General features: G+C 46.0%; 1 protein-coding gene across 10 annotated transcripts in view; it reads right to left on the reverse strand.

The window, feature by feature from the left end:
- ST3GAL4 (ST3 beta-galactoside alpha-2,3-sialyltransferase 4) overlaps nt 1-12,197 on the reverse strand; it is a 161,029-nt gene extending 148,832 nt beyond the window's left edge. For 9 of the 10 annotated variants that reach the window (XM_035139038.2, XM_060268397.1, XM_060268393.1 and 6 more), the window contains exon 1: nt 11,691-12,195. The gene's annotated coding sequence lies outside the window, so the exon portion shown is untranslated. Of the gene's footprint in view, nt 1-11,690 lie in introns of all 10 variants that reach the window. The other variant, XM_060268398.1, reaches the window with a different exon arrangement.
- Nucleotides 12,198-12,773: the final 576 nt, after the last annotated feature.

Raw genomic sequence — 12,773 nt, forward strand, 5'->3', positions numbered from 1 at the left:
CTCAAATAATAAGGAAATAACATCGGAGGCGCCTATTATAGTGGGGGGGGGGGATATATGCACCAAGTATGTATCAGAGGATCAACAAAGCATGTGCCATCAGGACACATCATCAGCAAAGCTAGAAGTCACATCATTCGTTATTCAAATCTAGAAAACCCCCACATTACTTCCTCATGCATACACACTTGGATTGGGGCAACTGGCTAAAATGTTTTAAAATGTATTAAACAGTTCTAATTTTGCTTCCTCTGTTTTGTTTTAGTCAGGTTGATGTTAGTTAAATGTTTAGTTGGGGTTGGCGGTTACAGTATTTCAATTTGGTTATAACTGTAAACAGTTTATTATTGCTATTGTTGTTGGTTTCTATTGATTTATTGATTTGTCTGTTGCTCGTATAGGATATTTTGTTTTTTAATGCTTGATGGTTTGTTGTGTTTTTATATATGCTGTAAGCTCCCCAGAGTTGATGGGGGAACCCAGCAAGATGGGCAGAATATAAATTTAAAATTATTATTATTATTATTATTATTATTTTATTATTATTATTAAATGTGTGAGAAAGTACAACTGATCCAAAGATTTTGCTCTGCTTGTATAATCAGAAGCACAAGGACACCTGCAGAATTCATCTTTTGTTTCCACTCACAGGTCTTTAGAACAAACTATACAGTATGGATCTGTTGAAAAGGGATGGTATGGCCAGATATATCTGGGGGAAATCCTGCAGAGCTGAAAGGGAGCTCCCCACAAAGGGTGATATGGGAGAGAGTCAGTACATCCTGAAAGAGGCTAGCCTGACTGGGAAATGTACCCAGGGATCTGGGTGAATGTATTATACCAGGCATGTCCAAAGTCCGTACTGGGGGGCCTAATCCGGCCTGCCCACACCACAAATATTGAAATATTGTTCCACCGATCAAACAAGCTATGTCTTGTTTCTATAAAGTTTGGCTTGTTTTCCAGCTGCTCTTGCCTCATAACTTTGTAGTAATGAGCTGTAATTGCAATCCATTGTTAAAACAAGCTAAGGTCCATAGGCCAGCAACAAATCACGGTTTCAGATTGCTGTTTGTTGGAAGTAAACAAACCACAGTTAAATGCCAGGCATGGTTAGGACAATCAAATCAACCCCGGTTTAATAAACCATGGCTTAGCATTATGTGAACACCAGACCAGTGATTGAAGAAATGCACTCTTCACATGTTCAAAGGCACTCTTTGCAGTTGTCTCACTCGATCCACAGATGACCCCAGCAATACCTATGCGGCAGGTTCTTGTGTTAATTCACAAAGCCCTAAAGTACTTTCAGGACTGTCTGAGCCGTACACCTCTGAGGTTCTGTTGGCTTCCACTAGAAACTAAACCTCTAATGTGGCAGGCTCTTCCCTGTGCAACTCCCTCCTAACAGAAATTCAACAGGAACCATTTCCCCCCTACTTTCAGACAATTTATGAAAACTCTATTTTTGGTACAGGTCATTTACAATATGAATTTCCTCTTTTTAACTAATCAATATTTGTTGATTTTCAGTGATGTTTCTATTAATGCTTTTTGCTGATTTTATCACTGTCTGGTGTACACTGCGTTGATCATTTTGTATGAAAGCGTGGGTGATAAATGTGCAAAGAAATAAAAGAAAATAATAAACTATAAAACTAATTCCAGGCCCAGCCCTGGCTCCAAGACACAGCAGAGCCACTGGAGAACTTAACTCAAAGCAGTTATTAAGAACACTCCTCCTGCATGGGAGATGAGCCCCGGACAAGACTGAAGATAAATTATTTTCATATAATGAGCTGCCCACATCTCAGAGTAATAACAGACTATAAATTCTGCCCGTACCACCACTTTAAACACCATCTCAAGGGAAGCAGCTCCCTGGTCTGTCCACCTCCTGCATTCATTTTCTTGAATGAACATAAACCATGAAAGTCACATGGTTAACCATTTCCCTTGTCAGTTTCTTAAGAACCACCAGTCTTTGGAAGCAGAGGGTGGAAATAAACGGACAGTTCTCACCATGGAGGAATGTAAGATGTGGATTCTGTATTGCGACTGTTGCTTTTCTTAGGCTATGCTAGATAGGCCTTTGGTCCAATCCGGCAGGGCTCTTCCTACAGTCCCTTATTTGCCTTCTGGAAATCTCTCCCTCCTTTCCTGTCCCAGGCACCCAAGAATATTGCTGTCAACACATACCTTTGAAGTTTCAGTCCAATTTCATGCAATGAGAGGTCCATAGGAGTGGCCCATGTGACATAGTGGTTGGACTTGGACCTGGGAGACCAGGTTCAAATCCCCACGGAGCCATGACATTTACTGGGTTACTTGAGCTAGTCAACTCTTACTCAGCACTTGGAACCAACTAGTTCTGTTGAACAAAGTTCGATGAACTATACCTCAAAGTAGTTCCTATAAGTTTGAGGTGGATTAAGTTAATTTTGGGGTAGAACTCTGACTTATTTCTAGTTGATCTTCACAGTCATTCCTTTCTCCAGCAGGGGGCCTATTTGCTTTCATTTTTTAAAAATCAAATATTTATAAAGAAAGTTAGTGAACAAGGTTTGGAGGCAATGTTTGGAGGCTGATTAGGCAGATATGGAGGCACTGCTGTTGCTAAGGTCACTTATTCACTTGTGGCCAAGCAGTCAGAAGGAAGGACTGTGTGGCATTCCCTGTATAAGGGATTCCCTTACAAGGATATTTGTTCTTCTCCCACAGGAGCAGTTTGTAGCAAGAAATACAGGTACAAGAACCAAGTGATGCCTTGTGCCTCTAACAGCTGTGTGGCAGGCAGAAATTAAACAGGGCAAACCTTTCTTAAACAGAAAATACAATTATGGGGAAAGCTTCACCTGCTAACATTCATCCGTCAGACATTTTATTACTTATGTGTGGCCCCTGAATTATTTTTGCATCCTACACTTCAGCACAGCAGCTTGTAACATTCTGAATGCTGGGAGATATTGTCATGGATGAGCTTTTTAAGAATTAAAAAAGTACATTCAGATGAACTTGAGCTGAACTAATTCATTTTGTACAAGTGTATAACTGGAACTTTTTGCACAGAATAAACTGAAACTACTGAAATGCAGAACTTATTGTATGAAAGGCAGGATAGAAATGTAGTAGATATTACCATGTATTTTCAGCATTCAACCCACTTCAGCTTCAAGTTAATTCCTGAACATATCAACAATTCAGAGTATGAAGCAAACTCAGTTGTCATCATCCTAGGATATCTGACCAGGTGAGAAGGCCCCAAGCTCTGCATCCTAGAATACTTACTATAAGTTAAACATACAGTGGAACCTCGGTTTACGAACACCTCAGTTTACGAATTTTCAGTTTACGAACACCGCGGTCCCATCTGGAACAGATTAATTCACTTTCCATTACTTTCAATGGGAAAGTTTGCTTCAGTTTATGAACAGACTTCCAGAACCAATTACACCCATGCTTCGGGTTAAGTACGCTTCAGGTTGAGTACTCTGCGGACCTGTCTGGAACGGATTAATCCACTTTCCATTACTTTCAATGGGAAAGTTCGCTTCAGTTTATGAATGCTTCAGTTTATGAACAGACTTTTGGAACCAATTGTGTCATAAACCGAGGTACCACTGTACACCCACCTCCGAAGGTAACAGAACTTCCTGAAGCTCTAAAAAGCACAGTGGTTGTGATCTGGCTAAACTTCTATCTAGCGTTCCACCCTGTGGTGAAAAGTAACCCATAACCGGATGCTGCAAAGGAAGTGAACACAGGAACAAGAGCTGCTCTCTTGTTCAGAGAGAGCACTCATTCATCCTCCAACACACCACAAACTAAAGTTTCTGGCTTCCCCATAAAATGTTAAACAAGTTCACAAGACTGTTGGCATAGAAACGTCTTCAAGAGTCAAAAGTGAGGATGCTAGAAGAGTGTTCCACAGCATTGGACTGGCAACACAAAATGTCTGGCTTCTGGTTGAGGGCAGTGAGGCCTCTGTAACACGGAGGTCAACCAACAACGCTCCTCTGGGCGATTTCACTGACTGGACTGGGATGAAGGGCTCAAGAGGTCCTTGAGCTATTCCAGACTCAAATGGTTCAAGGCTTTGTCTATCAACAGAAGAGCCTTGAACCTGTCCAGTGTAGATGTTTTAGCAGAAGTGTCACATGCTGCCAGTTGTCTGCCCCATCAGACGTTGAGGCACTGCATTCTGCACCAGATGGAGCTTCCTGACCAGACCCCAAGGGCAGTCCCACTTACTGTGCATTGCAGTAATCCAGCCTTGAGGTTATCAATGTGTGGACTACACATAGCTGCCAAGTACCCCGTTTCCCCCGCAATCAGCCGGGGATCGACCTGTCAATCACGGTCGACCGGTTGGACATCCCTGTTATAACATTACTGGCAGCTGGAAGGACACCAATGAAACAGTTCCGGGATGGAAAGTTACAGGGCTTCATCTGGAAATTCTGGGACATGCCCCAGTTAGGAACAAGCAGTACACCTGCCCCAAAACCTTTGGAAGCACAAACAGTGTTCAAAGCAGTCCCACAGATTGTCATGAACACATAATAAAAAGGTCATTTGGAAGGGGCCAGCGGCGGAGCTTCAAGCTCCAGTGTGTGTGTGGGGGGGAGAGCAGGTGAGGGCATGGCTGGTGCACGTCGCGGGGACGTGGTGCGCATCATGGGGTGCGCCGCCTGCGGGGGTGTGGCACCCAGCGATGGCACCCCACTGGTATCATGCCGCCGGGGGCTGTGCGCTCCCCCTGCACCCCTGTTCCTCCACCAGTGGAGGGGGGCCTTAATCACTTCAGGACTTAAGTTGAGTAGGCTGCACACTGCAGACATTCAGCACCCAAGATTCCTATAGCGCAGTGGTGGCCAACTCCCAAGAGACTGCAGGGTTAAAAACTGGCAGTGATCTACTCCCTTTTGGGGCGTTTCAGGTCAAAGTTGTTGAGCTTTTTTTTTTAGGGAGGAAAGCCTGCTGTTTTTGGGGGGGTGCAGGGCTTTTTTTAGGGGAGCTAAAGTTGTTCTACCAGTAGATTCCGATCTACCTCTTGGACGTGTGCTATAGCAGGCACGTCCAAGAGGTAGATCGGGATCTACTGGTAGAACAACTTTAGCTCCCCTAAAAAAGCCTTGCACCCCCCCAAAAAACAGCAGGCTTTCCTCCTCCCTAAAAAAAAGCTCAACAACTTTGACCTGAAACGCCTCAAAAGGGAGTAGATCACTGCCAGTTTTCAACCCTGCAGTCTCTTGGGAGTTGGCCACCACTGCGCTATAGGAATGACAGCATATGGAAGGGGCCTGCTTCCAGCATATGGAAGCAGGCCCAGCCAGCATGGCCAATGGTCAGAGATGATGGGAGTTGTAGTGCAAAAGGAACCAGGATGGAGTGGAGCAGTGGAGCATGGGGAAAGGGTTGTATCATGACTCCTGAATCAGCAGCAATCCAGACACAAAGAGAAAGGGTGAAACTGGGCTTTATTTCACCCAGGTCAAAGACTCAGTTTGGCAAACACCCAACATGCATTTGTGTACATACACACAGGCTGGGAGCCTCAATGGCACCCCTCTGGTGGCTTCACCTGGGTCAAAACAAAACAAAACTGGCTAGATCCACCATAGCTGTGGCACTGCACAGAAGAACCAGCTAAAGCATCAGATCATACTCAGGGCTTTGAGCCAGCTTCTTGAGATCAGGGGACCACTAAGACCAAGGATGGTAGACAGAAGCTCCCAGAGGAACCACCAGGGCCAGAATTCGGACCTCCACAGGCACCTCAGTCTGAGGAACCAGTTGCCTCCAACCATACTTCACCAGTTCAAGTGCATCAGGAGGAAGGCTAGAGAAGAGAGAAGGAGAACCCGTCTCCAGGCCAGGGAAGTTGGACCTCTAAGTCTCTGTCCTTCTCCATGAAGGGAGGAGGTAGCCTGGTGAGAGAGACTTAAAAGGCCTCCGTTTGCTCCTAACCTTCACTGGTGCAAGTGCTTCACTCTGAGTTATCCAAGGTCCTGTAATTTCTTACTTGCCTGGCCTCAATCCCAGCCTCCTCTTCCTTTGCTTCACCTCCAGCCTTAAGGCCTTCTATATGGTATCCAGCATTGGACTGGAACACGGCAGGTTGTGAGTTGTGACAGTGTCCACTGGTGCCGTCTATTAATACTGGCAGCAGCTTTCCAGGGTTTCAAGCAAGATCACTTTATCAGGAGTTGAACCCTGGGCCATATCTATGCAAAACATTTGCACTGCCATAATAAATTATTATTATTATTATTATTATTATTATTAGTATTAGTATTATTATTATTATTATTTGTACCCCGCCCATCTGGCTTGGTTTCCCCAGTCACTCTGGGCGGCTTCCAACAAAGATTAAAAATACATTAAAATGTCACACATTAAAAACGAATGGAAGCAAAAGCTAAGACTTTTGTCAGTAGTTAATTCCTTCCCATTTCTTATTCATTCACACACTTCTCAGGCAACTTGGAATAAATGAAGAGCAAACTTCTCTCTCTCTCTCTCTCTCTCTCTCTCTCTCTCTCTCTCTCTCTCTCTCTCTCTCTCACACACACACACACACACACACACACACACGATCATCAGGACAGAAGACAAATTAAAAGGTTTCAAAAGTTTTAACTTCCCAGTCAGTCTGAAATTTCAGCTAAGACCCTCAAAGCATTAGCAACAAGACTTCCTTCTCATCCTTGATCCTCAAGATACTCATTCATCTTAAGAGCAGTTTACAGGGCAAATTAAAAGGTTTTAAGAGAGCTTTAACTACCTGTTGCTATCTGGGTGACTTTATGCCACTCAAGGTGCAGGGAAAACAAAACACTGCCCATCTGCTCCTTAGATTTTCCTAAACCAACAGTTCCAATGTGTGAGGCTCCCTACCCCATATGATTAATCTAGCACGTACACAAACGATTTTGGGGGGTGGGAGGGCAGGGGAGTTAAATAAAACCTCTAACATGCAAAACCCTGAAAAACAGGAAACCAGTAGCAGCTTCTTGCCCATGGCAAGTACCACCTTCAATAAGTGCGGTGGAGAGATTTTCATTAGGACTTCCATGTAAAGTTAAGGTTCCAACTTCCCTTTCCCTAGGTGCTACTAAAGCACAGATACATTCACTGCACTCATGCATTTAACACAGCATTTTACTTTGCTTGGCCTTCTGCATTCCAGATGTGAAGGTTGCACGGTCTTTTTATGGGTGAGGGAAATGCACTCATAACATGCTCAGAGGCGCCCTTCACAGATCAGCGCTGGCCCTGAAGGCAGGTTCAAAAATTGAGCTACAGATCAGATTAAGGCCTGCATGTATCCCCAAAGCCTTTCAGTGATACCCAAATGCGCACCAACTAGAGTTTCTTAGAACTCCTCGCCCTCCTCTTTACTTCAAGTAACAAGATTTGCCATAGACCCTCTGGGGCAAATTAAGCTCCACTCTTGAGAAACATGGCCAAAATGTTCTACATATGGGATGGAGTCAGCAGTAATTCCCTCAAGTGTGAACTAGTGCAGAACAAGGAGAAATCAGTACATCCAAGCCCAACAAAGCATCCCTTTTGGGTGCGATCTATCAGATTTCAACCCACAAACTTCAGAAATATATGCGCGCTCGTGTGAATGATTCCTACCTTCCCCTGAACTCCCCCCTCCCTATTCTGCTTTAGTAGTGATCGCCTGCCTTTGCTGCGGAAGCAGAATTCAAACTCTTATTAGAGCTTTTTTTATATAAAAAAAAGAGAGAGAAAAGCAAATATGGCCCAGAATTAAAGGGGAGGGATGTTCCCACAATTCAAAAGGATAAAAAGAAAATCCCAATATAGCAAACATGAAAATGACTACGTTGTAAGCATGGTAGCTTGAAGCGACCCTGGAGAGTTTGAAGAATGTGTGCCAGAATCGTGATGGTTGGGAGCGCTGACTAGGGGAGAGGGAGAGCAGAGAAACTCAAGAGGATGAAAGTGCTTTCCAGTCAAGATCAGATAACAAAAAGCACTTGAAACAGTAGGAACAACAGTAGGAACAGAAGAAGCTGCCAAGTCAGACCACCAGTCTCTCTACCTCTAACCCGAGGAAGCCATGACCCTCTAGACTAGAGGTTCCCAAAAAGTGGCCCACTTGCAGCGGTCTGCAAGCTTTTTTCAGGAGATCCATGGCATGTCCACATTAAATATTCACATTGCTTTTTAATTGCTCATTTTATCCCTAATATTGTATTTTATTGCATTACAGTTTGATTCCTTTGGGATTCAAACAGTAACACAATAAAATACAATATATAAGAAGCAATAAAAAGTACAATTAAAAATCATACAGCATCTAGTATTGTGCATTACCATTGTTACAAGAATTGTTGGGGGGGGGTGTCATTAAGTGGTCCACCAAGACTCTCAGTAATTTTCAAGTAGTTAATTGGGGGCAATGGAATGGGGAACCATTGCTCTAGATCAGTGGTTCCCAACCTTTTTTTGGCCATGCCCCACCTAAGCATCTCTAAAATCCTGATGCCCTCCCCCTCTTGTGACATATAATTCTTATTATTCAAAAAGTGAACTCCCATTCACATGGAGGAAGCCTGAAAGGCCATTAACTGTTAATAACTCATTCTCGAATTGCCCCCCTGTGGGAAGTGTGCCCCACATTGGGAACCACGGCTCTAGATGCTGTCTAAAACTCCCTTTATCCTAGATCAGTGGTTCCCAACAGGTGGTCTGCGGACCCCCAGGGGTCCGCGAGCTATGCCAGAGGGGTCCGCAAGATGCTATTAGAATAAAAAATATATTAAATATATTTCGTATGATAACAGATTTTTTGTTTTGGCCGCTTCCTGCATGAGCAGAGTCTAGCGCAGAGTCTGATTTGCAAAGAGGCAGTGTGCGCATTCTACTAACGCTCACCTCCCCAAGATGCTTTGCGCGCGTCGGCTTCATTTGTGTGCTACTGCGCAGGTACCCTGTCTTCTCCATTCCCCTCCCTCCTCCCTGGCGCGTGCTGCCTCTTTGCAAAACAGTAGTGTTTGTAAACAAAGCAAGCATTTTCTTCCATGTGTTTCATGAAAAACAAATATAGGAATCGGCTCGACATGCGGTTGGATTTCAGAGTGAAAGTTTCAAGTTTGGAACCTAATATTTCAGAAATAATGGACTCAAAGGACAGATTTAACTCATCTCATTATGAACTGAAAATTAAAACTAACTGTATACTGATGGAGTACTCTGTTGTAACTGTAAAAAACGTATAAATATAAAATATAAAAAGACTCTTAATTTGGCTCTCACTTTTTAATTTTAGGATTAGGAATTAATGGGGGTCCTTGTCACAATAGCGGCTCGATGAGGGGTCCTCGAGAAAATTTTGTTGGGAACCCCTGTCCTAGATCTAGACCATGCATCCCCAAACTGCAGCCCTCCAGATGTTTTGGCCTACAACTCCCATGATCCCTAGCTAACAGGACCAGTGGTCGGGGAAGATGGGAATTGTAGTCCAAAACATCTGGAGGGCCGAAGTTTGGGGATGCCTGATCTACTGTAAACCATACCAGCTGGGCTGATGGAAGTCCAACAACACCTAGAGGGCAGCAGATTCTAGCTCAGTACTGTTTACAGGCGCCTCCCCAAACCTGGTGCCTTCCAGATTTTTTTGGACCACACCTGCATCAGCCCCAGCCAGCATGGCCAATGGGGAGGTGACCTCCGAAACCCCTAAATGACACTAGGTTTGAAGAAGACAACCCTATGGTGACTGCTAGCAGATCTCAAGGTTTGAAATACAAGTCTCAGAGCCCCACCTGAAGACACCAGGGACTGAGAACCTGGGACCTTTTGCATGCACAGTATATGCTCCTCCACTAAGCTATGGCTGTTCCCTGTTACAAGGTTGAAGGAAGCAGCAGGGAAAGCCCTCAACCACATTACCTCACGTTCTCCAGCACTTCAAGTAAGTGTGTGATGCATCTTGTCTCCCATTATAAATAATGTCCCGCTGTGCAAAAAAATTACACATAAGCTAGCATTCATAAGCAAGCATGCATAAAGTAGTTGTGTTGCACAATCTGTTGCACATGGGTTTCCACTAGTGCAACAGCTGCATTGGATTCCTCTGTTGCACAAAATCAAAACTCACTTGCTAGTGCAAGAGCCTGCTCTCATGAACTCAAAAGCAAAAAAGCTGGCCTCTACCACTGAGCTATGTCCCTTCCGCTGAAGGTGAAGACCTTAAACTAGTTATGAAGCAAGGCCTTGAGCTATCTTGGATGATAAAGAGTGCCTGCAAAAAACTATGGCAAGGATGGGGAGCCAGTAGTCCTCCAGAAATTGTTGATTGTAACTCCCATCATTCTCTGACCATTGGCTATGGTGGTTGGAGAAGAACTGTAGTTCCAACACCATCTGGAGGTCCACCACCCCTGCCATCATAGATGCATGGATTCTGTATAGGACAAGGCACTTCAGGCCCTTGCTTCACAACTAGTTTCAGGCCTTTGCTTTCAGGGAAAGGGCTGTAGCTCAGTGGAATAGCAGACACTTCGCCTGCAGAAGGTCCTCTGGTGCAATCTCCACCATCTCCAGCTAGGACTGGATATTTATTTAGTCATCCCATTTGTCTCCTAACTTTCCTCCAAGATGCTCAAAGTGGCATACATGGTTCCCTTCCCCTCATTTTCTCCTCACAACAACCTTGTGAGGTAGGTTAGGCTGAGAAACTGTAACTGGCCCCCAAGGTCACCCAGCAAGCTCCATACAGTATTCCCTGCCTGTAACCCTGGCCAACCATTGCCATTCAGGGTTGACAATAATCAAGAGATGGGACTAACTGAGTGTGTATATATGGCAGCTTCCCACGCTTCAGATCTTAACTGAAAAACCAGTTGTGCCACACACGCCAAGGGGTTAAGAAGATGCCACCACATTACACTTTCTCTCTAATTTGAAACTATGCCACGCTCAAAGGTTTTTTTTTCTGCTGAGCTGGTATGCCTCTAGAGAATTCTCCTTCTTATTTTAACCCAACCAACTAACCAATTGCCCCCTTAAGGCACCATCAAAAGAACGCAGCAAGATAGTTTGCCTCTCCAACTCTACTTCTAATTAAGGTTTTAAGATGTGGGGAGAGAGACAGAGAGGGAGAAAAGCAGAGAGAGGCAAAGGAAACTGCAAGTTCAAACACATTTGGAGACCCAACAGGCTGCTCCGGGTGCAGATGCGCTCTGGGAGACACAGAAGGCAGAGTTAAGACAAAGGAGTAAAGCCAGGCTCGCCGCTGTCTTTTTACAGCCTCTAAATCCGCTTGCCCTTTTTTCGAAATTGTATTTTTAGCTCCGCGGCAAAGGTGGGCGGCGGGGCGGGGGGCGGGGGATAGAGGGAGAAAATTAAATAAGCAAACGAGAAATCACCCCAACTACCTCTTGTGAAGGAGTAGGTCACACACACACACACACACACACACCAATTCTGCAGTTATTTGCAAAAAAAATAAGGATGTTTGGGGGGGAGAGAGAAAACTTAATGCCCCTCCTGATTCCCCCGCCCGCCACACACACACACAGCTTGCAGAAACCCACACAGCTTGCAGAAACCCGTGGCCACCCCTGGCTTCAGACAGGGGTTCTGCGGGAACCCTTCCAAGACACGCATCACCCCGAGCTGCAGAGGGGAGGGAAGACCGAAGGACTCACCATCAGCCAGCCATCTGGGTGTCAGGAGCGACCCCCCATCCGCTGGGTTTGCCGAGAAATTCACCGGCGCCTCCGGAGACAAGGAAAGGTGTTGGGTTTGGTTAGTTTATAATCCGAACTGGGCTGGTGCACAGGAGGCAACTCTGGGGGGGGGGAGGCAGGAGTCATATAGTGGTGGTACTGAGGATGATTAAGGTGGTGGTGGCGGGGAGGGGGGGAAGCAGCTGCAGCAGAGCTCCCTCGGCAGAGAGGGTCGCTGGCTCTCGCTCTCCCCTCCGCCAGAGATGGCTGCTGGAAAGGCAACGGCCGCTCGCCACGAAAGGAGAAGGGGAGGCTTGCCCAATTGTGCCACACTGTCTTAAAGTTCGCCGATGGGAGACGAGGAAGGAAGGAGAGTGCGAGCGAGCCAGAGGAGCGTGGAGATGGGGCGAAGATGGTCCGCCCCTGCCTCGCCACGCTTGCGCACAGAGGAGCGGGGAGACTGGGTCAGCTGGCACGTCGGGAAGGCGCGGGGGGGGGGGTGAGAGCGGGGAAAACGGGGAAGGGGCGTGAGCTAAGCGGGGCTGGGGAGAGGAAGTCCTGCCGGAGCGGTCCGGTGTCTTCCTGCCTGCTTTGCTTTCCTGCCTGCCTGCCTGCCTGGGCTGTGCCACCATCGCTTTGCGCCCTGCTTTGCGCCTGGCGGCTCCTTAGCCGCAGACTGACTGTGTGAACGCGCGTCGTGCGAGATAAATGAACAATGGCCGGGAAGACAAAGGGGAGAGGCGCCACCGCGCGCGCCCATCTAGCCGCCGCCCCTTAAAAAAGTCTCCATCATTCGCTTTCGTCTTTGCCCAAGATCTCCATTTAGCTTTCTCACAAGGCGTTAGCTTTGCTCTCGTTTTCATCTCAATGCAGCCACCTAAATGTGATGTAGAGGGGCCTAGAGGGAGGGCTAGGGCCGTCTTGCAATAGTGTGCGCCATTTACAGTGTGTCCTTATGCATATTTACTCAGAAGTAAGCCCAGCTGTGTTCAGTGGCGTTTACGACCAGGTTGTTGTTGTTTAGTCGTTTAGTCGTGTCCGACTCTTCGTGACCCCATGGAC

Source organism: Zootoca vivipara, chromosome 15 (assembly GCF_963506605.1).
Source record: "Zootoca vivipara chromosome 15, rZooViv1.1, whole genome shotgun sequence".
NCBI classification, from domain to species: Eukaryota; Metazoa; Chordata; class Lepidosauria; order Squamata; family Lacertidae; genus Zootoca; species Zootoca vivipara.